Source organism: Rhinatrema bivittatum, chromosome 9, assembly GCF_901001135.1.
Source record: "Rhinatrema bivittatum chromosome 9, aRhiBiv1.1, whole genome shotgun sequence".
Taxonomy (NCBI): domain Eukaryota; kingdom Metazoa; phylum Chordata; class Amphibia; order Gymnophiona; family Rhinatrematidae; genus Rhinatrema; species Rhinatrema bivittatum.
The window spans coordinates 210,465,683-210,488,811 of record NC_042623.1 but is presented as its reverse complement, the minus strand read 5'-3'; the positions used below and the strand labels follow the sequence as shown (position 1 = coordinate 210,488,811).

Sequence of the window (23,129 nt, the reverse complement as noted above, 5' to 3'; positions counted from 1 at the left end):
TCTTCAGGCAGCCAGCCTAGGCACAGGCCTAGTGTGCTTATTGACAAATTCAGGCCTGTTCCCAGCAGCCCTTCCTTTTCCTTGCCAGCTCCTGGTCTACAGGTAGTGGCTCAAGTGCACACTGTAAAGGATGTCTGGGTTCTTTCATTTCTTTAATCTGTTTCCTATGAGGAGTGCAAATGGCTGCATACTCACAAACCTCAGTCAAATCACCCTCAGCCCGTTAACAGTGCTCTTCAATAGGAATCCAACCCCTCCTGGTCTGCACAGTAGATAGGCCCCACTTAACCTGTTTCCACAACAGCCCACAAGCAACTCTACATTATTATTTATTTGTTGCGTCGGAGGTGGACCCTTGGGCTGAGGTGGGGTTGACGCAACCCGTAGGCGAAGATCTACGGGTCCCTACCGTTGGCAGGTGGAGTGGGCTGATAGGCAGAGGCCACTGGAGCTTCACCTATACCAGCCCTCGTTCCCCACGGGTTGAGTCTTTGGGTGCCGGGGCGGCAGGACTTAGGTGGGCCTCGAGATAGAATAGCAAGAGAAATTGGTTCAGCCCAGAGACAGCAGGCGAGGGATGGTGTAGTCCTACTGTGGACTGGGTAAGTTCTGGAAACTCGGGCGCCAATGAAACACTACATCTACGCAGACGATGTGCAAATATTCATCCCAGTTACGGAATCTCTACAAAAAACACTACAATTCTGGAACAACTGCCTCCAAGCCATCAACAACCTGCTCATGAGCCTTAACTTAATCCTTAATGCCAATAAAACTGAAATACTCCTCGTCTCACAGGACTGTAACTATGCAATCTCTAACATACTCCCTACTAGTCAACCATCCTTTTCTTCTCAAGTTAGAAACCTCGGAGTCATCATGGACAATCAATTAAACCTAAAGAGTGTTATGCTCAGGCTTGTGGACCCTTGGCCGACAAGAGGGTGGTATACCTTTCGGAGGATCCGTAGGCTCTCTTGTCGGGTGGCGAGGCAGAACAGGAGCCGGGACCAGCTGACCCTTGGCACTGGAGGCTGAGGCGAATACAGAGGCGATGAAGAGACGAGATGAGGCGCTGTGTCTTCACCACTGGTGGTCTGCGGTCCCCCCGGGAGGAGCCCGTAGGGACCCGACCGCTGGGACTTAGGTGGACCTATGGAGGTCAGAGCAACGGTGCAAAGGCCAACTGGAGCTTCGCCCTGGAAGCCCGCGGTCCCCCCGGGAGGAGCCCATAGGGACCCGGGCCGCTGGGACTTAGGTGGGCCCTAGGAGACGGAGTCTTGGGGGAGTCCTAGGTCGGGTGCCAGAGGGTCGTCGCTCACCAGTCCAAAGTCGTGCACCAGAGAATCACTGCTTGCCAATCCAAAGTCAGGAACCAGAGAATCACCGTAAGCCAATCCGAAGTCAGGAACCAGAGAATCACCATAAGCCAATCCGAAGTCAGGAACCAGGAAGACAAAGCAGAAGCCAAGCTCGAAGAACTCACCGAAGCAAGCAGACTGGACAAAGCTCACAGGAGACGTTGTCAAGTCAAGGAATGAGCAGAGGAAGCCTCCCTATATACTTCCTCTGCTCTGGATCATTGGAAACAGGTGAATCTAGTTAAAGGGACCAGGCCCCTTTAAATGCAAATGAGTTGATGGTGGCCATCTTGGATCTCATGGCGGCGGCCATCTTGATCTCCCCGGTGGAGTAGAGACGCCGCTGAGGGAAGCAGGACGGCTTCCCCTGCAGCGGGCAGCACGGGCCCGAGTCGGAGCCCTCCCCCGGGGCTTTCATGGTGCTGAGAGGCAGGTAGGGGAACGCGGTCGTGGGGTGCCACGGCCGCGGAGCACAACAAAGAGATTTATTAATAATACCACTAAGGATGGCTTCTATAAATTGCAAGTCCTGAAACGGCTCAGACCGCTCCTCCACTTCCAAGACTACCGGTCAATTCTCCAAGCAATCATTTTTTCAAAAATTGACTTGTAATTCCCTTCTACTCGGCCTCCCAGCTAACACCATAAAACCTTTACAAATGCTTCAAAACGCTTCAGCCCCATCTTGAGAAACCTACACTGGCTCCCAATTAAGTTTAGAATCTCTTACAAAGTACTAACAATCATACACAAATCTATTCACAAGCTCATTCCACTGGAACTCAATATCCCTTTTCGACCACATATACCCTCCAGACCGGTGAGAGCAGCTTATAGAGATACTCTCCTCGCCCCACCCATCAAAACCTCATTAAATAAATGATCTCTATCCACAGCGGGCCCCATGCAATGGAACTCTCTACCTCCAGAACTCCAGAAGGAACCTTGCCCAATCACCTTTTAAAAGAGACTCAAAACTTGGCTATTCGAACAAGCTTTTAATCTATGCCAATAATCCCCTCCATCTATTCAAATTTGTTCTCCATGTACTGTGACTATTTAATCCAATAAACACCTAGATATTTAGCCAGGTTTAGTCTTAGCTCCATAAAAGAATCTCATTACTATATGTTATTCGTTGTATTTTTTCCCCAGTTCCTTTGTCCAAGTTTATCTCCCTGTTCGATGTAATCGCATTCTTACATGCTTGTTAATGTTTTAATGTAAATCAAAGTGATTTGTAACTTTGCTACAGGAATTTCGGTACATAAAAATGTTAAATAAATAAATAATAAAGGCAGGCTGAGGGTGCTCGAGCAAAGGTAGTCCAAAGCCTAATAAGTCCACGTCCAGGGAGATTGGCAGTAGCATAGTCAGGCGAAACAGAGGTCTGGGTCTGGAGATAGGCAATAGCGTAGTCAGGCGAAGCAGTGGTCTGAGTCTGGAGATAGGCTGTAGCGTAGTCAGACGAAGCAGAGGTCTGGGTCTGGAGATAGGCAATAGCGTAGTCAGGCGAAGCGGAGGTCTGGGTCTGGAGATAGGCTGTAGCGTATTCGGGTGAAGCAGTGGTCTGGGTCTGGAAATAGGCTGTAGCGTAGTCAGACGAAGCGGAGGTCTGGGTCTGGAGATAAGCTGTAGCGTATTCAGGTGAAGCGGAGGTCTGGGTCTGGAGATAGGCTGTAGTGAAGTCAGGCGAAGCGAAGCCAAAGTCCGTGTAATCAATCCGAAGCATAGGCAAGGCAGGGCAGGAACGAGGAACAACGAGGATCAGGATCGTGAAGTAGAGACGAATCTCTTAGCAGCAATGAGTACTTGACCAGCGAGGAGATCTGTTTCAAAGGCAATGCTATTGAGCAAGGCCTGAGCTTAAATACTATAAAGAGGTCGATGTCATTATCCGGGGCTGTGGCCAGGTTCCCGCCACGGTCCCTACATAAGGATCAGCGATGTGCGCACGCGCGCCTAGGGAGGGACATAGCGCGGGTAGTGGCGTCTCTCCGTGGGCCACGCGGAGAGGCTTGACGAGCAGTAGCATCATGACCTGGAACGCTGGGGTCTGTGGCAGAGCCAGAGGCACTGGAGGAGCCCTGAGGTCGGAGCTGGCGGCCCACTGCCACTAGCGAGGAGGAACCAGAGGCTGGAGTCCTTGTGGAAAGGTGAGGGGGCTGTGCAGCAAGTCTACCGTGGATGGCATGCATAACAGTACCCCCCCTTTACGCCCCCCTCTTGGAGGTCAGGGTTTGCCCAGATGGGCACAATGATAGTTCAGGAGGAGAGTTTTGTCCAGGATGTTCTGAGCTGGTTCCCACGAATTTTCTTTGGGTCCGTAACCCTCCCAAGAAACAAGGTATTCCCACCGGCGGCCCCTTCGGTGGACGTTGAGGACTTTGTGTACCTTGTATGTCATATCAGTTTCTGCCACAAGTGAAGGTGGTTCAGGAGCCTTCAGGGCAGGCCAAGATATGACCACAGGTTTTAAGAGCGATACATGAAATGTGTTATGTATTCCCAACGAAAGAGGCAGCCAAAGCTGGTATGTAAAGGGTCCAATGCATCGGGTGACTGAAAAAGGTCCAATATACCTTGGAGCAAATCTTTGGGACTGTATTCGAAGTCAGATCTCCCGAGTACTTAACCAGACTTTCTGGCCAGGGAGGAATTCAGGAGCTGAGCGACGTCGACTGTCAGCAGTTCTCTTGGCCTGGGAAGCGGCCTGATGTAAGCGAAGATTTGTCTGCTCCCGTAAAGTCTTGAGGGCATCCGCAGTAGCCTGTGCCACAGGGGACGGTACTGATAGAGGTATAGGCAGCGGTGGTCGTAGTTGTTTTCCATAGACAACTGAGAATGGCATTGTGCCTGTAGCAGTGGCAATGTGGGAGTAGTGAGAAAACTCCACCCAGGATAAAAGTTCAGACCAATTATCTTGGTGGTCATTGATGTAAACGCGCAGGAAGGCCTTCAAGGAGCAATTCATTCACTCGGCTTGTCCATTAGCTTGTGGATGATAGGCAGTAGTTAGGCTGATATTAATACCGAATTTTGAGCAAAGATTGTGCCAATATCTAGCCTCGAATTGTGGACCTCTGTCTGAGACAATGTCCTTGGGTAGGCCATGCAGTCTAAAGATATGGTGGAAAAATAGGCGTGCTAACTCTGGAGCAGATAGTAGGTCCGGTAGAGGGACAAAATGGGCCATTTTGAAAATCGGTCTATGGTTACCCATATTATGGTATGACCCTTCGATGGAGGTAAGTCCATGATGAAATACATAGACAGGTGGGTCCACGCTTCCTCGGGAGCTGGAAGTAGTTGTAGGAGGCACCAAGGTCGACCGACGGGGGGGTTTTGCTGTGCACAGATATTACAGGATTCGACGTATGCTTTAGCGTCAGAGACCATAGTAGGCCACCAGAAAAACCGCTGGAGCAGTGCCTAGGTCCATGCTTGTCCTGGATGACCGTCAAATTTGGAATCATGTGCTCAGCAGAGAATTCTTTCTCGGAGTTGTCGGGGCACGACCGTCTTCCCAGCAGGAACTGGGTGAGTGGCAGATAAACAAATACAGGCTGGGTCTATTATGTGTCTAGGTTCTTCCGGAGTGTCTTCAGGCTTGAAGGATCGTGATAGGGCATCTGCCCAGAGATTTTTATCAGCTGGGCAGAAACGAAGCTCAAAGTCGAACCTGGAAAAGAACAGAGCCCATCGAGCTTGACAGGTGTTGAGACGTTGGGCTTGGTTCAGATGTTCCAGATTCTTATGATCGGTGAACACAGTGAATTTGTGTTGCACGCCCTCTAGCCACTGGCGCCATTCTTTGAGAGCCAGTTTTCTGGCAAATAACTCACGATCCCCTATGCTGTAATTTTGCTCCGCAGATGAAAATTTACGGGAGTAGAAGGAGCACTGGACTATAGTGCTGGAAGAGATGCGTTGACTCAGGACCGCCCCAGCCCCAATGGCGGAGGTGTCGAGTTCCACTAGGAAGTGTCGCACCTTGTGACCTTGGGTAAGTCACTTTACCCTCCATTGCCTCAGGTACAAAAAACTTAGATTGTAAGCCCTCTGGGGATAGGGAAATACCTACAGTACCTGCATGTAAACCGATGTGATATCTCAGATCGAATGTCGGTATATATAAAAAAATAAAAATAATAATTAAAAATAAATAAAAATAAATAGAATGGATGATTCGGGTTGGGATGATGTAAACAAGACCCCTTCTGGAAGGCTTCTTTGAGGTGGTGGAAGGCTGTGACAGCCTCCGAAGTCCAATTTCGTGTATCTCGACCGTTGCGAGTTAAGGCTGTCAAAGGAGAAGCCAGAGTGGAGTAATGTGGGATGAAGTGACGATAGTAGTTGAGGAATCCCAGGAAGCGCTGGAGAACTTTAAGACCCATGGGCTGTGGCCAATCCTGGATTCCTTTTAACTTGGCTGGGTCCATGGAAAACCCTTGTTGGAAGATAATATAACCGAGGAAAGGCAGGCTGGATTTCTCGAACAAGCATTTTTCCAATTTTGCAAACAGGTGGTTCTCGCGAAGGCGTTGGAGGACGGTACGGACATCAGTGCGGTGGGTGTTCCGGTCTTTAGAAAAGACAAGGATATCGTCCACGTAAGCCACGAATTTGGTATACAGCAAAATTCCGTTCATCATTCGTTGGAATACTGCGGGCGCATTACAGAGGTCATCACCAGGTATTCGTAGTGCCCGTCCCGGGTATTAAAGGCGGTCTTCCAAATGTCATCAGGACGGATTTGAACCAGGTTATACGCTCCGCATAGGTCCAACTTTGTAAATATAGATGCTCCCTGAAGACGATCGATTAGTTCGGAGATTAATGGCAGGGGATACTTGTCCTTACGGGTGATGGCATTTAGGCCATGGTAGTCAATACATGGCCTAAGTGACCCATCTTTCTTGGTCACAAAAAAGAATCCTTTCCCAGCAGGAGAAGTAGAGGGGCGGATGAATCCCTTCGCAAGGTTTTCTTGGATGTACTCCGACATGGCCCAGGTCTCGGGCAGAGACAGAGGGTAGGTGCGTCCTCGAGGCGTGGTCCTTGGAAGGAGATCAGTAGGGCAAACAAACCTCCGAAGAGGCAGAAAAAGGTTTGCTTTTTGCTTGGAGAACACATCCTCGAAGTCTGCATAAGGGGCAGGTATGCCAGAAGAAGTAACAGCCAAAGGAACCACGGATGGAGGTACCACTTTCTGGAGACAAGACTGGTGGCAGGCGGGACCCCATTCCACCAGTTGCAACGAACCCCAATTAAATTGGGGAGATTCTTCTGTAGCCAGGGGAGTCCAAGAACCACCGGATGGATGGATGGATTTCTCCAACACTAACAGTTCCTCAGTGTCTAGGGCACCAGTGCGCAGCTGGACGGGTTCTGTAGTAAGGGAGATTCGGCCGGGTAATGGCTCTCCATAAATAGATACGATACATAAGGAGGTCTCAAGCGAGCGGGTCTTTATACCCAGGAGCTGGATAAGGTCCTTGAGAATGAAATTACCTCCTGCTCCGGAATCTATCAGAACAAGAACTGGAAAGGACCGGGAATCCCAGATCAAGGTAATTGGTACAGATAGCTGAGGGGCTGGAGAGGTTACACCCAAGTTCAGGACCCCTACTGGACTCGGGCCGGGAAGTTTCCCGGACGGTTAGGACAAGTCTGTAGATGGTGGCCAGGTGCTCCGCAATACAGACACAGCCCGGTTTGTCTCCGCCAGAGGCGCTCTTCTGGTATCAGCCACCCACAACCCAACTGCATGGGCTCTTCCGTCTAAGCCACCATAGTGTCCCTGCTTGGGGCAGGGTTGGTGGTCAGGGGCGAACGGGACCGAACCCAAGAAGGCTTCTTGGGCATCCGACTGTCCCGGTGATGCTCTTGGAGACAGTGGTTGATTCAGCCTGTCAATTCTATAAGATCCTCAAGAGAGGAAGGGAGCTCCCTTTCAGCCAGCTCATCCTTCAGCTGTGAGGAAAGTCCATCCAGTTAGATAGCTCGTAGGCAGTCTTCCTGCCAGGCGAGCTCAGTAGCCAAAGTCCCAAACTCTTGACCTTGTTGGAGATGTAGCAGGCTGGTGCTTGCTACGGCATGCCGCCTGGGATAATCAAAGGTCCGTCAAAACACAGCCACAAACTGAGACAGTTTCTTTAGCAAGGAATCTGAGCGTTCCCACAGGTTGGAAGCCCAAACCAACGCCTTCCCTTTGAGACGGGATAAGATGAAGGTGACTTTGGTCAATTCGTCCTGGAAGACGGAGGGCTGCAGAGTGAATTGCATATAGCATTGGTTAATGAACCCTCTGCAGAGTCTGGAGTCAGCGTTGAAGCGCAGGGGCGCTGGTAGGGCCAACAAGGCTCGGGGCATCGATGGAGATGGCTGTAGATGAGGAGGAGCCAGAGTAGAAGCTGGATTATTAGTGAGGGCATCAAGCCGGGCGTGAAGACGATCCATGGAGGAGGCCAATGTCTCAAGGAACTGCTGCTGTTCTTGTACCTTGGATGCCAGGCCTGGGATGGCCTGGAGGGCACGCGGCTCCACCGAGTTCATGGCCTTTGCAACCTGTTGTGTTGGAGGTGGAACCTTGGGCCGAGGTGGGGTTGACGCAACCCGTAGGTGAGGACTCACAGGTCCCCACCATCGGCAGGTGGAGTGGGCTGATAGGCAGAGGCCGCTGGAGCTTCAACTCGTTCCCCACGGGTTGAGCTTTTGGGGGCCGGCAGGACTTAGGTGGATCTCGAGATAGAATAGCAAGAGAAGTTGGTTCAGCCCAGAGACAGCAGTCGATAGATGGCATAGTCCTACCCTGGACTGGGTACGGTACCTGAACTCGGGCGCCAATGGAACGAGAATAGGTGAAGGCGCTCGAGCAAAGATAGGCAGAAGCCTAATAAGTTCACATCCAGGGAGTAGGCTAGGAGAGGCGTCAATGACAAGCTTGGATCAGGGCCGGCAGCAAGCGGAGGTCATGGCAAGCAATGTAGAATTCTGAACACGGAGAAGTCTATAGTGTAGTCAATCAAGGCGATGGTCTGATCACGGAGAAATCAGGCATAGTCGGGCATAGCAGAGGTCTGGGTCTGGAGATAGGCAGTAGAGTAGTCGGGCATAGTGGAGGTCTGGGTCTGGAGATAGGCAGTAGAGTACTCAAGCGTAGCTGAGGTCCGGGTCTGGAGATAGGCAGAAGAGAAGTCAGGCATAGCAGGAGTCCAGGTATGGAGATAGGCTGAAGCATAGTCGAACAAAGCAAAGTTGATATCCATAGAGTCAGTCCAACACATAGACAAGGCAGGAACAATGAAGACAGGAACCGGGAACAACGAAGGTCAGGAACACGGAATAGAGAGGATTCTCTATCAGCAACAAGTACGAGGAGTACGAGGAGACCTGTTGCAAAGGCAACGCTATGGAGCGAGGCCTGAGCTTAAATTCACTGGAGAGTCTGACATCATCATCTGGGGCCATGGCCAAGTTCCCTGCCGCGGGCCCTTCAAAAGGATTAGCGATGCGCGCATGCCTAGGGAGAAGCGCGGCGCTGGTGGCATCGACTCCCGGGAACCATGTGGAGAGGCCCAACGAGCACTGGTATCTTGAATGGCACTGGGGACCATGGCAGAGCTTGGAGGCACTGGGAGCGACCCAAGGTCGGAGCCAGCCGCCCACTGCCACTATCGAGGAGGAGCCAGGAGCTGGAGTCCGTATAAGAAGGTGAGGGGGCCGCGCCGCTGGTCTGCCACGGACGGCATGTATAACAGGTTCCTCAGCAGGCCTCCCCGCATGGTCCATGGGGAGACGCCGCTGCCCGGCGCCATGCCGCCCCTAGGCATACACACCTCCTTGGCTTTTAAAGGGACCATGCGGGAATCTACCCTGTGGCCCCGGATGATGACGTCACTGGATCCTGGAATATAAGGCTGGGCCCAGCCAGTGCTTCCTTGCCTTGGCAACAGGTCTCCACGTTCCTCGTGTGCTCATTGCTATTTCCTGATCCTTTCTACGTTCCTGGTTCCTGATCCTGTCTATGTTCCTGGTTCCTGATCCTATCCTTGTTCCTGGTTCCTGCTCCTGTACCTGGTCCTTGCTTCTATGTCTCGGATTGACTTCTGGCTTGACCCCTGCTTTGCCTGACCCTTCTTGGACTGTCTCCTGGTTTGACCCTTGCTCGCTTGACCATCTATCCTTGTCTGCTGCCTGTCCTGACCACAGCCTGCTCACCGGACGGAGGCCCACCTAAGATCAGCCAGTCCCTGCGGGGAACGAGGGCTGCTATTGGCGAAGCTCCTGCCGGCCTCCGTCGTTCAGCCAGCTCCGCCTTCCGACGGTGGGGACCCATAGGGCTTGCCCTGTGGGTAGCATCAACCCCACCTCAGGCCAAGGGTCCATCTCCGGCGCAACATGTTGGTAATGCACCAATGAGCACATTGAGGTTCTCCAGAAGCGGCATGAGGATGGGCGGCACTGGATCCAGTGCTGCCTGCACCACAGGACCAAAGCCCTGCAGCACCTGGTCCACCACTAGCTGGACTCAGTGCTCCAGCTCCTCCTCAAACGTTGCCTATGCCAACACCAACTGGGAGGAAGAAGGGGTGGCCAGTTCCTCTTTGAACTCTTGAGGTGGATCGGTGACTGGCATCAGGACTAGTGGAGACCATCGTGGACCTCCATCACCGATGGAGGATTGGCATTCCTCGCCATGAGGTCACTTCAGGGGCATCGTAACAAAAGTTGGTGCATCCCTATAAATAGACAAGGACCAGTGCCGATGCTTCTTTGGCTTCGCTTGATGCATGGCCCAGTCCTTCCCCAGTGCAGAGGCCAATGACGAGGAACCTGACATCCTCGGTCTGCAGGAAATCGATGATGGGCAGTGTCCAGCAGCCCCCGTTTGCCAGCAGCATTGACGGAACCGATGGTCCCGCTGATGTCGATGGCTCAGTGTCCATCAGTGCGGCTCCTTGGTCCTTCGATGCCAATGCCGATGCTGATGGCTCAGACTTCTTCGACCAGAAAATCTGCTCCATCTTGTCGCGTCGAATTGACATCCCTTCAGGGTCACCTGTGCGCATGAACATGCCATACTGGGTCAGACCAAGGGTCCATCAAGCCCAGCATCAAGGCCAATCCAGGCCATAAGAACCTGGCAAGTACCCAAAAACTAAGTCTATTCCATGCTACTGTTGCTAGTAATAGCAGTGGCTATTTTCTAAGTCAACTTAATTAATAGCAGGTAATGGACTTTTCCTCCAAGAACTTATCCAATCCTTTTTTAAACACAGCTACACTAACTGCACTAACCACATCATATAAGTGGCAATCCCGGACTCATGCGACGCCCCCAGGCAGAGGACACATATTTCATCTGGATCTTTGATGGACATGGTACTCAGGAACCGGGGACATCGCCAAAAAATGGACTTTGCCATGATGGATAACACAAAAGGAGCAGAAACCGAAGGCGATGGCAGCAGGGTGACGATGGGGAATCTACTGCGAAAGGAAACTTACCCGAACCGCCAAAAACCCTGATTAGGAGACTATTTGGGAGGGCACCAAGAGGGACCTGCTGAAGGAACAACAAGGGAAAACTGTGAAAAACATGAGGAAATCCAAAGTTTTCCACAAGGCCAAAAATAGCCATAGTTCGTTCGTTTTATTTATTTATTTATTTATTTTAGTCATTTTATATACCGTTGTTCCAAATGAAGATCACAACAGTTTACAACATGACATACATATTATAGATCGACATATACATTGACTAATGTAATCAGGGGTGATATAGATCTACGAGGATGTTCTAGTACTTTTTAACTCAAGAATTTTTAGCCTATTTATTTTGTCTAACAAATGATTGGCATATTGATTGCAGGCATTCTTTGAGAAGTCTTTGTTGCTCAAGATTGAGGAAGACGGGTCCTTGATTAGGTGTTTAACGACATCGAAGAGTAATTTAGAGTTAAAAATTACCCCATGAATCTGTTTAGCATAGTATTCTTTTTTCGTTTTGTTGATCAACTCCCGGTATTGAGAAAGGAGTGATCTGTTTTTTCCAAGTGATTCTGAAGTTGGACATTTCCACCAGAGTTTCTCAGATTTTCTCAGTGATTGTTTAGAGCGTCTTAATTCTTCATTGTACCATGGTTTCTTTTGATTAGAAGTACTTTGTTCAAATTGGATTATTTTATCTGGATTGGGCTTAGGTTATCAGCAATTTCTTTGACCATTTTATCCCAGGTGTCAAATGCTGCAGAGGCATTAGCATGGTTGAAATTGATTAGCTTATTTTTTTATTGATTCTGCAAGTAAATCTGACTATCTTTTTTCTGAAGGTGAATGTCTGGTTATTATTTGTGGGGGGTTTTTTATTGGGTTGAGGAAGGTTATGTCCGCTTTAAGTAATTGGTGATCAGACCAAGGCAGTATTGTGTGAGAGGTAGTTATCATAGAATTGTTGTGATTGACAAATATAAGATTTAGAATATGTCCTGCTTTATGTATGGGTGTAGTTACAAATTGTAACCATCCCATTGCTTCCATTGTTTCTAAGAAGGTTTCACAGGCAGTGGTTTTAGTTGTTCTATCAACATGTAGATTAAAGTCACCTACTATGAGAGTAGACTCAGGTGAAGGAAATACTTTGATTAGTGGTGAGCAGTCTTTTTGAAGTATTCCTGGGGAGCAATAGACCATTCCAATATTTATTTGTGGTGATTTAAGTATTGCCACTTCATAGGGAGGGTTAATTTCTACTTTTTATGGAATAAGTTTAAGCTCTTTTTTACTAATTATTAATAATCCCTTCCTTTACGCTTAGTTCTGGGGAAGTGAAAGACATATTTGGAATGTTCATTATGATTTAAGAGTACATTATCTTTATTGTTCAGCCAGGTTTTAGAGATGCAGAAGATGGTCAGATTTAACGCTTCAAGTATTTTTTAAAAAATAGACTGCGCATTCAGAAGAAGCAGTGTGAACATTAGGTAGGAGTGAACTGCTGAGGAGTTGTTTTTCGTGGGGTGGACTAGGTTAGTGTTCGTTCACTGTTTGATTTTTGTGGATCTCCTAAGGTTTCCATGTAGCCCTTGTCCTATTTTATTTGTGATAAAGTGTTCTGCTCCATTTTTCTTTTGTAGTCAGATCAAAAGAGGAAAAGAGAAAAGCTTCAGTGGACTTCACTTCAGGCATGCACGAAGGGGCGCACAAAAGGGAAAACTCACTCACACTATGAGGCTTACAGCTCTGCGGAAAAAAAGAGACTGGAAAGGGACCCCGCGTGGACACATGGTATAGGGCATGCTCAGTGTGTCTAGTCAAAGTTCTAGAAACTTTGACATACATTTTCCGCATCAGGGCTGCATCTGATGATGTCACCCAAGTGTGAGGACTACTATCCTGCTTGTCCTCGGAGAAGGACTGTTACTGAAATGACTGGATTGAGTTGGGAGGGGAATGTAAAATAAGGGGGGGGGGGAGAACCTTGGATAGTTATGAGTAAAGGCTCATGGCACTATAATCCAATAGATGTTGGTTCTGATTGAGCTAGAAACCCATAGGAGCAGAAGGAAACTTCTGAGAAAAGAAAAGACCAGTATATAATGCAATATCTCATAAGAGGCATTTTTGGTGGAGAAATGAGAATGATATTAAACTCCACCAAAATGTAGTGGAATAAGAACATTTTAGGAGAGAAACAGTGGCTGTGGAAATATATTTGGCCAGAAACATAGAAACATATATATAGAAACATAGAAATGATGGCAGAAGAAGACCAAACGGCCCATCCAGTCTGCCCAGCAAGCTTCACACATTTTTTTTTCTCATACTTATCTGTTTCTCTTAGCTCTTTGGTTCTATTTCCCTTCCACCCCCACCATTGATGTAGAGAGCAGTGATGGAGCTGCATCCAAGTGAAATATCAAGCTTGATTAGTTAGGGGTAGTAACCGCCGCAATAAGCAAGCTACACCCATGCTTATTTGTTTTATCCAGACTATGTTATTCAGCCCTTATTGGTTGTTTTTCTTCTCCCCTGCCGTTGAAGCAGAGAGCTATGCTGGATATGCGTGAAGTATCAGTTTTTCTTCTCCCCTGCCGTTGAAGCAGAGAGCTATGCTGGATATGCATTGAAAGTGAAGTATCAGGCTTATTTGGTTTGGGGTAGTAACCGCCATAACAAGCCAGCTACTCCCTGCTTTGTGAGTGCAAATCCTCTTTTCCACACTTCCTCTTGCTGTTGAAGCTTAGAGCGATGTTGGAGTCACAGTAACCATGTGTATGTTTATTGAATTAAGGGTATTATCTCCAGGCAGTAGCCTGGAGATAATACCAGAAGATCCTTAGATAGAGTTCACAACTCTCGATTAGCTTCGTGTTTGAGGGGGATCAACACTTAAACTTCGTTCTTGTTACAGAAGTCAGTTAATATTTTCTATTATAAGAAATGTACTTGGCATTCGGAACTTAATTCCTTTTAGTTATTGTTATATTAGAATTCTGAGACTGGAGCAAGACCACTATTTCCAGTTATGTGATGTGCTTTTAGTAGAGTTATGTGTTTGTAGATTTGGAAATTGGGGGATTCCTTTTGGATGCAATTTAATAATTCAGGTTATTGTGAATAAGTTATTGTCTCAAACCAACTACAAGCCTTGGGGCGGATTTTCAGAGCCCTGCTCGCCTAAATCCGCCCAAAACCGGGCGGATTTAGGCGAGCAGGGCCCTGCGCGCCGGTGAGCCTATTTTACATAGGCCTACCGGCGCGCGCAGAGCCCCGGGACTCGCGTAAGTCCCGGGGTTCTCCGAGGGGGGCGTGTCGGGGGGCGGGCCTGGTCGTCGCGGCGTTTCGGGGGTGTGTCGGCAGCGTTTTGGGGGTGGGTACGGGGGCGTGGCCGCGCCCTCCGTACCCGCCCCCAGGTCGCGGCCCGGCGCGCAGGAGGCCCGCTGGCGCGCGGGGATTTACGCCTCCCTCCGGGAGGCGTAAATCCCCCGACAAAGGTAAGGTGGGGGCTTAGACAGGGCCGGGTGGGTGGGTTAGGTAGGGGAAGGGAGGGGAAGGTGAGGGGAGGGCAAAAGGAAGTTCCCTCCGAGGCCGCTCCGATTTCGGAGCGGCCTCGGAGGGAACGGGGGTAGGCTGTGCGGCTCGGCGCGCGCCGGCTATACAAAATCGATAGCCTTGCGCGCGCCGATCCAGGTTTTTAGCAGATACGCGCGGCTCCGCGCGTATCTACTAAAATCCAGCGTACTTTTGTTTGCGCCTGGAGCGCAAACAAAAGTAGGCCTATTCGCGGAGTATGAAAATCCGCCCCCTTATGTCCACTATTTTTTCTTAGTACTGCAAAATTGTCAAAAACATATGGCTCTACTCTAAATTCAACCTCAGTCTACACAATGTAACTAATCTCTCCCTTTCATAACTAATAATTCTAATCAAATGGTACACAAAATGTCTGAGAAAAGATTGAAAACAATATACAGTATATACTATAATCTGAGGAGAAAAGTAATTTGTATTATCTTCTTCTAGTGAATTTAAAGAAAAACCATGGCTTCAGCAATTAGAAATGGCAAAGACCCTAGCCAGGAAGACCGTCTGCAAGCCTTTGCATTGAAGATGGCACTGATATTATGATTAAAATCAAAAGGAAATGGTATGTTAGGAAGTCTTAGACAGTCTTTTTAAATCCTTTGTTAAACATGTGCACTTCATACTGCATTCATAGGGAGTTTTTTTTACTAAAGGTTTTCTTCCATTTTGTGTTTATGGGAAAAATGCTTAGTAACTAGGGCCCACAGATTGCACTGAAAAAACATGTCGTGAAGATGCATTTCAGCCTAGAAGACTCAAAAACTTGGCTGAATTGAAATGCTATCCACAAGATGCTACAATAGCCTCGCATCCACCAAGAACGGAGGATAGAGGGGCTACAAGTTTTATAAATACATTAATAAAAAGGGAAAATAACTTTTAAAAGCTATTTTGTCCAAGATTCACATGCCTTGAGAACATGTGTTCCTTCTTCAGCTGTGTTTCAGGGCCCCCGCAGAGCCTCCTGGCAATCACCTAATGATCAGGGGCATCATTTTTACTGGTGATAGTTACTAGGATCAGAATTGCAATCCAAAGTTGCAATTTCATCATGAAACATAGATGAAGCCCATTGCCCAATGTTGCAATGAGCACAATCTAACATTTCAGTTAATTTCTTTGAAAAAAATAGATATTATTTCAGAAGTGCTGGAGATAAATATTTTTAGTAAAAGAAAAACATTATTAAGACCTTGTGTAAAATGTGCTACTTCATTTACTATAGACACAATGTTCCCTCAATCAGGTATAATATATTATACCTGATCAGGTATAATATATTATTTTATTTAATGTAGTCTGTCTAGAAGATAAAGATTCTATAATTTTTGAGTGTTTTAAGAAACAAAATGTGGTGCAGAAAAATCAGAACTGATATTCTGTAGTTAAGTTGAAAGAAGATGAAAGATTAATCAAGATCAGAATTCCTCTGATTGGTGATCAATATACAACATTTTGCTCTATCACCAGATACATAAGTGACACTTATTTACCTTAGATATGGTTACCCTGCCAGTGAGTGATAAAGTGCAGTCTCTGTTGGGTAAGTGTGAGTACAGATCTCTCACAGTACATTTCACCTCATAATATTCATATCAATAAAAATGTAAGGAGATTTTGATTAGTACATTCAGTGATATACTGTTTGTGTTTCCATATTAATGGCAGGAAATCTGAAGGGATACATAAAGAAAAAATGTAGGTAGAGAGCAATCAATTATTGTACATAATTGGAATTTCCTTCACTTTCCTCTCTGCTCATAATCATAATCAGACTTAACTATCATTGCTATCCTAAGCCTACTAGTTTAACTGGAATATTTGAAAAGTGAAATTGGTTCTTACCTGTTAATTTTCATTCCTGTACCAAAGAGCTAAGAGAAACAGATAAGTATGAGAAAAAATGTGTGAAGCTTGCTGGGCAGACTGGATGGGCCGTTTGGTCTTCTTCTGCCGTCATTTCTATGTTTCTATAGTACCACAGATCAGTCCAGACTGTGGGTTATGCCTCCCCTCCAGCAGATGGAGACAGAGAAAAACTTGAAGAGCACCCCTCTTAACTTGGAGCGCCACCTGCATCTCTTCAGTGTACAGAATATCCAAGCAGAATTAAAATAAGATCAAACCAGGAGCAAACATGGACCAAGCAAGGTCAAAAATAGAGAACTTGGAACTTCAATTAGTAAACAAATTGTTGCCAAACAGTGAATGAGAAGAAACTTGTAGCCTTCTATAGTGTTCTGCAGAATGAAGTACTGTAATTGAGGATTTGCAGTGGACTCTCAGGGAAGAAATACCCTCCTTCAAAGGGCGGGCGTCTGGACTGATCAGTGGTACTACAGGAACGAAAATTAGCAGGTAAGAACCAATTTTCCTTTCCCTGTACATACCCAGATCAGACCAGACTGTGGGATGTACCAAATCATCCCTAGTTAGGGTGGGACCCCAAGAGTCCCACTCGAATGACAGCACTGCCAAAATCGCCAGCGTTTGGAGCCTGGACTGACAAGCAAAGGTATGTATCATCTTCCAGGTTGCCGCTCTGCAAATTTCTTGTGGCGATACCAACTGACATTCAGCCCATGAAGCCGCATGGGAACGAAGCAAGTGGGCTTTCAACCCTTCAGGAACGGGATGACCGTAACAAATGTACGCAGAGGAAATAGCTTCCTTCAACTATTGTCGCTTTAGATGCCTTCTGTCCTCTCTTAGGCCCGCTCCATAAGACGAACAAATGATAAAGGGTTAGTGACCTCCAAATAATGCAATAGAGTCCTTCTAACATCAAGACATCCTCAACTCTTTGGCATGCGGAGCATCAGAGGAGGAATCTGAAAAGGCTGGGAGCTCCATAGACTGACATGGAAGGACAAAACCACCTTTGGTAGAAAGGAAGTTACCATTCTAAGAGAAACTCCCGAGTTAGAAATCTGCAAGAAGGGTTCTCTGCACGACAGGGCCTGGATCTCAGATATCTGCTGGGCCGGGCCAATAGCCACCAAAAATACTGTTTTCAAGTTGAGGTCCTTTAACGTGGCCCTCTGAAGAGGCTCAAAAGGTGGGTCACACAAAACTCTCAGTACCAAATTAAGATTCCACGAAGGACACACTGGTCGGACTGGGGGGTGAAGATGCTTCACCCCCCCCAAAGAAAACGAACCACATCTGGATGTGAAGCGAGAGACTGTCCATGAACTCCACCTACCAGAGAACCTAAGACGCTACTTGAACCCGTAGGGAACTGAAAGACAAACCTTTGGCCAAGCCCTTCTTCAAGAACGCCAAAGTATGAGCTATGGACGGCGAATGGTGAGAAAACCCTACTCTCGACACCAGGTCTCAAAAACCTTCCAAACCCTGATATAGGAAAGGGAAGTAGAGCTTTTCCTAGCTTGTAGCAGAGTAGTAATCATGGCCTCCAAGTATCCTTTCTTTCTTAATCGCCGCCTCTCAAAGCCAGTCCACTAGACAAAAGCGATCTGCCTGGTCGAAAAATATAGGCCCCTGACGAAGCAAATGTGGAAGATGTCCGAGCCTCAGAGCTCCAACGCAAGATTGACCAGGTTGGTGAATCACGGACATCTGGGCCACTCCAGCGCCACCAGAATCACCCTCCCTGGATGTACCTCTATTCGGCGAACAATCTTGCTAACTAGAGGCCAAGGAGGGAAGACATACAGGAACACCAAAGTCAGCCAGGGAAGCAAGTGCATTGACTCCTTCCGCCTCGTGCTCTCTTCTGTGGCTGTAGAAGTGCAGAGCCTTGGTATTCTGAAGCATAGCCATCAGGTCTAAATGAGAAAACCTCCACCTGCGCATGATGAGGTCCATCGCTTGGTCGGAGAGCTCCCGTTCCCCTGGATCTATCCTTTGCCGCTTACGTAATCTGCTTGTACGTTGTCGGTTACGGCAATGTGAGACGTGGCTAGAAGAGCAAGATTCTTCTCCGCCCAGTCCATGAATAGCTCCGTTTCTGCCGCTACTGCTTGACTCTTGGTACCGCCTTGAAGGTTGATGTAGGCTACGGTTGTTGCATTGTCGGACAGGACTCTGACCGCTCTGTTGCGAAGGAGAAGACAAAAATAACTGAGAGCCAAACAAGCAGCCCTGGTCTCCAAGCGATTGATGGATCAACTCGCTTCCTCCACCGACCATAGGCCCTGGACCGATTGGGACTGACAGACTGCTCCCCAACCTGAAAGACTGGCATCTGTGGTTACTACTATCCATTGGGGAACTTCGAGGTCCACCCCCTTGGCTCAGATGTTCTGGGACAAGCCACCAGCCAAGACTGCACTTGGTGGACTCTGTGAGAGGCAAGGGGGCCTGAAACTCCTCCAACTTCGGATCCCAGTGAGCCAGTAATGCTCGTTGCAATGGTCTCATATGCACAAAAGCCCAGGGAACCAACTCCAAGGTGGATGCCATGGACATGAGAACCTGCAAATAGTCCCATGCCATAGGTAGAGGGAGAGTCAACAGTCGATGGACAGACAGCAAAAACTTGTTGATCTGCTCTGGCGGGAGGAATACCTTCCCCCGACTGGTGTCGAACTGAGCCCCCCAAAAATCCATGATTTGAGAAGGAAGAAGCTTGCTTTTGGCCTGATTGACGACCCATCTGAGAGACTCGAGAAGACTGAGGACTTTGGAGACAGCTTCCACGCAGAGCTCCTGGGACTTTACCTGAATGAGCCAGTCGTCCAGGTATGGGTGCACCAGAATACCCTCTCTGTGCAGGGCCGCTGCCATGACTACCATTACCTTGGTGAACGTGCGGGGTGCTGTAGCGAGTCCGAAAGGCAGGGCAGCGAACTGAAACCTTTTTCCAAGAATCTTGAAGCGAAGATATTTCTGGTGAGCTTTGTGAATGGCTATGTGCAAGTACACTTCCGTGAGATCCAAGGACGCTAGGAATTCGCCACTGCGTACTGCCGCAAGGACAGATCGTAGAGTCTCCATTCGGAAATGCGGGACTTTGAGCACTCTGTTGACTCTCTTGAGGTCAAGAATCAGCTGGAAGGATCCTTCCTTCTTGGGAACTACGAAATAGATGGAATATCTTCCCTTTTTCAACTCGGCCTGAGGGACGGAAACTACAGCTCCCAGGGCAATAAGACATTCGAGAATCTGCCGCATGATCTGTCCCTTGGTATGAAACACCCCCAGTAACTGGGATAGGGCACTGTGTGCAGGAAGATCACAACACTCCCGGTATCAGGGATAGGGCACTGTGTGCAGGAAGATCACAACACTTCCGGTATCAGGGATAGGGCACAGCGTGCAGGAAGATCACAACACCCCCGGTAACTGGGATAGGGCACTGTGTGCAGGAAGATCACAACACTCCCAGTATCAGGGATAGGGCACTGTGTGCAGGAAGATCACAACACTCCCGGTATCAGGGATAGGGCACTGAGTGCAGGAAGATCACAACACCCCCGGTATCAGGGATAGGGCACTGTGTGCAGGAAGATCACAACACCCCCGGTATCAGGGATAGGGCACTGCGTGCAGGAAGATCACAACACCCCCGGTAACCAGGATACCCTACCCTGATACATTCACTGTGTGCAGGAAGATCACAACACTCCCGGTATCAGGGACAGGGCACAAGTTCTAGTCACATTGACTGATCACATTACTTTTTTTGTCAAGCTACCAACTGTTTCCATTTCCCATCCCCCATATATTAAACCATCACGTCAGTGGAAACCTTGGTAACATGAATAAATAAGAGGGCAGACAATAGGAATACATATTCATTCCTAAACTGACCTTAACTGACCTGAAAAGTGTCAAATTGTAACATTTTCTGTTAGTGCGCACTAACCGAAAAACCGATTTTTTTTTTACAAAAAAAACCATGCCGATCAGATTCCCCGCCCCCCCCCCCCCCAGCCAAAATCGATCGTTAAAACGATTGGGCACACGATTCACATCCCTATTATCCACTATGATGCCTAGATCTTTTTCCTGGGTGGTAGCTCCTAATATGGAACCTAACATTGTGTAACTACAGCAAGGGTTATTTTTCCCTATATGCAACACCTTGCACTTGTCCACATTAAATTTCATCTGCCATTTGGATGCCCAATCTTCCAGTCTTGCAAGATCCTCCTGTAATGTATCACAGTCTGCTTGTGATTTAACTACTCTGAATAATTTTGTATCATCTGCAAATTTGATAACCTCACTTGTATTCCTTTCCAGATCATTTATATATATATTGAAAAGCACCTGTCTAAGTACAGATCCCTGAGGCATTCCACTGTTTACCCTTTTCCACTGAGAAAATTGACCATTTAATCCTACTCTCTGTTTCCTGTCTTTTAACCAGTTTCTAATCCACGAAAGTACACCTCCTCCTATCCCATGACTTTTTAGTTTTTGTAGAAGCCTCTCATGAGGGACTTTGTCAAATGCCTTCTGAAAAGTGGGGAGAGGGACCGGACCCCAGGCGTCTTACCCATAAGGAGGCCTGCGGGGTCACCAACCCCAGCTCCTGGATCCTACTACCAGAGGGGATAGTCCAACTAGGACCTGCCGACCCTCTGGGAGGATTAGAGTAAGTTGCTTGATCTGGTTTGCTCCCTGAATCTTTCCTTTTTTTTTTTTTTTTTGGTGAAGATATTTTACTTAACCACATAGAAGATCAAGCCTGCAGGGATTGCCACCTCCATCTGCTGGAGACAGAGAAACACTGAAGAGAGGCAGGTGGCGCTCCAAGTTAAGAGGGGTGCTCTTCAAGTTTTTCTTTGTCTCCATCTGCTGGAGGGGAGGCATAACCCACAGTCTGGACTGATCCGGGTACATACAGGGAAAGTGCTATTAATATCAGACTGTCTGCTGAACAGAAAATGAAAAGAGCTTGATTAAAGCCTTCAGGTTTGCTGGGTATTCTTATTTGCTAAAACAGAAGACAATCGATAGCACTCCTGTGAGTGACAGCCCAGGAACAATGATGGCAGCATGTTAGATCCATTGTCGTTCTAAGCCAGCCCACTGCCTGCCTACATAAAATACTGACCATGTACAGCATGTCTGTAAATTATGCTGGAACAATATATGATGAATTTGTTAGAGACATCTGGTTATAGTAAAACTGCATTACTACCACCAGCAGCCGTTTATAAATTATTTGATTCTAAACATATTTTAAAATGTGTTTATTGTATTGTACTGTATGTTAAGGTAAAGTAAAAGAATCTAAAATGCAGTGCTAAAAAATGTGTAACTCCTTTGTGACATTTCCATTTTGTAGCCTTCACATAAGAACATAAGAACATGCCATACTGGGTCAGACCAAGGGTCCATCAAGCCCAGCATCCTGTTTCCAACAGTGGCCAATCCAGGCCATAAGAACCTGGCAAGTACCCAAAAACTAAGTATGGTATCTGAATGTAATCCACTTTGATGTACAAAGCGGATTATAAATCAAATAAATAAATACATTCAAACTATCTACAGTTGTCTTAAATAACAAAAGCAATGCTTTTTCCCAGCCATCAATTCAAGGTACTGTAAATTCCAGGTAACATGCTTGATCCAAGCATCATCAGCCAGAGGGTGTCCCTGCTTATGGAGGATCTGTATGAAAGAACAATGGCATCAGCCAATATTATTGACCTCTTTGGATTTTTTTTCCTAAATGTTAAATCCCCTCTGCTCAGGAGGTACACATTATCCTAAGAAGTTTTGGGACACAGCTTTGTCATTTCAAGGGTTCCCCTTCATCCCTGCAGCCACTGCTTTAAAAGAGTTTGGAAGAATATGCCAGAGCTAGAAATGACTGTGGAAACAATCTCATACAAACAGAAATCGGTATTAAGTGGAAGGTTTGTGTATTAGCAGACTGAAAAATTGAAATATGAAAAATGTTGTTAAGGTGCTTCAAGAAAAGAATAAAACTGTCTAATGCACTACATTCATTTACTGTAGCTGATTTGTGGAGCCCTGCTATACCCCTTCCCCAACCATGTTAGGCTCAGAGAGCATCCAGATGCATGTTCTGCACCAGAGCGGAAGCATTTCAACCTAGCTGACTCTTAAGTCAACCAAGATGGCATGTTAAATTAAGGAAAGAGTGAAGCAGCAGCCACCATGGTGACTCACAACGCTTATATCATCATGGAAGGAGGTCATACAAAGTGCATTGCAGACGAGACTTATTGGCCCATCTGTTAATGAGTATCATTTGGCCATGCATTGATTGGTACATATTTGTCAACTGGTGCTCATTGGTCTTGTGCTGATGGAACCAAGCTGACTTGGAAAGGTTCACTAATATGTAAGTAAATTGGGCCATCTGTGCTGAGAAAAGCAAATTTTGTAGAGCAGGTATGTCTGTCGACTGATGATGATGCTAACAACTGTATGTAACCCCTAGGCTAGTTTATCCTGGATAATGGATCCAGAAGCCATATCTCAAATCACAGTTTTAGGTAGTACAATTAACTTCATGTTCTAATTCAGTAATCTCCAGGATTCCTTGAGCGGGGGGGGGGGGGGGGGGGGAGATAACTTTCAAGGCCCTTAGCATTGCAAACAAATCCCAGTTCAAAGTTCTTGTACACAGCAGTGATGATAACAGTACTGATGACTGTTACAGTCACTAGGCAGTAAGAAGCACACTGGAAACTGACTTGGTTTCCAACATTACTTTTACTGATACAT

At 47.3% G+C, this 23,129-nt stretch overlaps 1 protein-coding gene across 1 annotated transcript in view; it reads left to right on the top strand.

The window, feature by feature from the left end:
• ANKUB1 (ankyrin repeat and ubiquitin domain containing 1) overlaps window positions 1-21,776 on the top strand; it is a 53,518-nt gene extending 31,742 nt beyond the window's left edge. Inside the window, exons 6-7 of the transcript XR_003858589.1 lie at window positions 14,892-15,015; window positions 21,718-21,776. The gene's annotated coding sequence lies outside the window, so the exon portion shown is untranslated. The remainder of the gene's footprint in view (window positions 1-14,891; window positions 15,016-21,717) is intronic.
• Window positions 21,777-23,129: the final 1,353 nt, after the last annotated feature.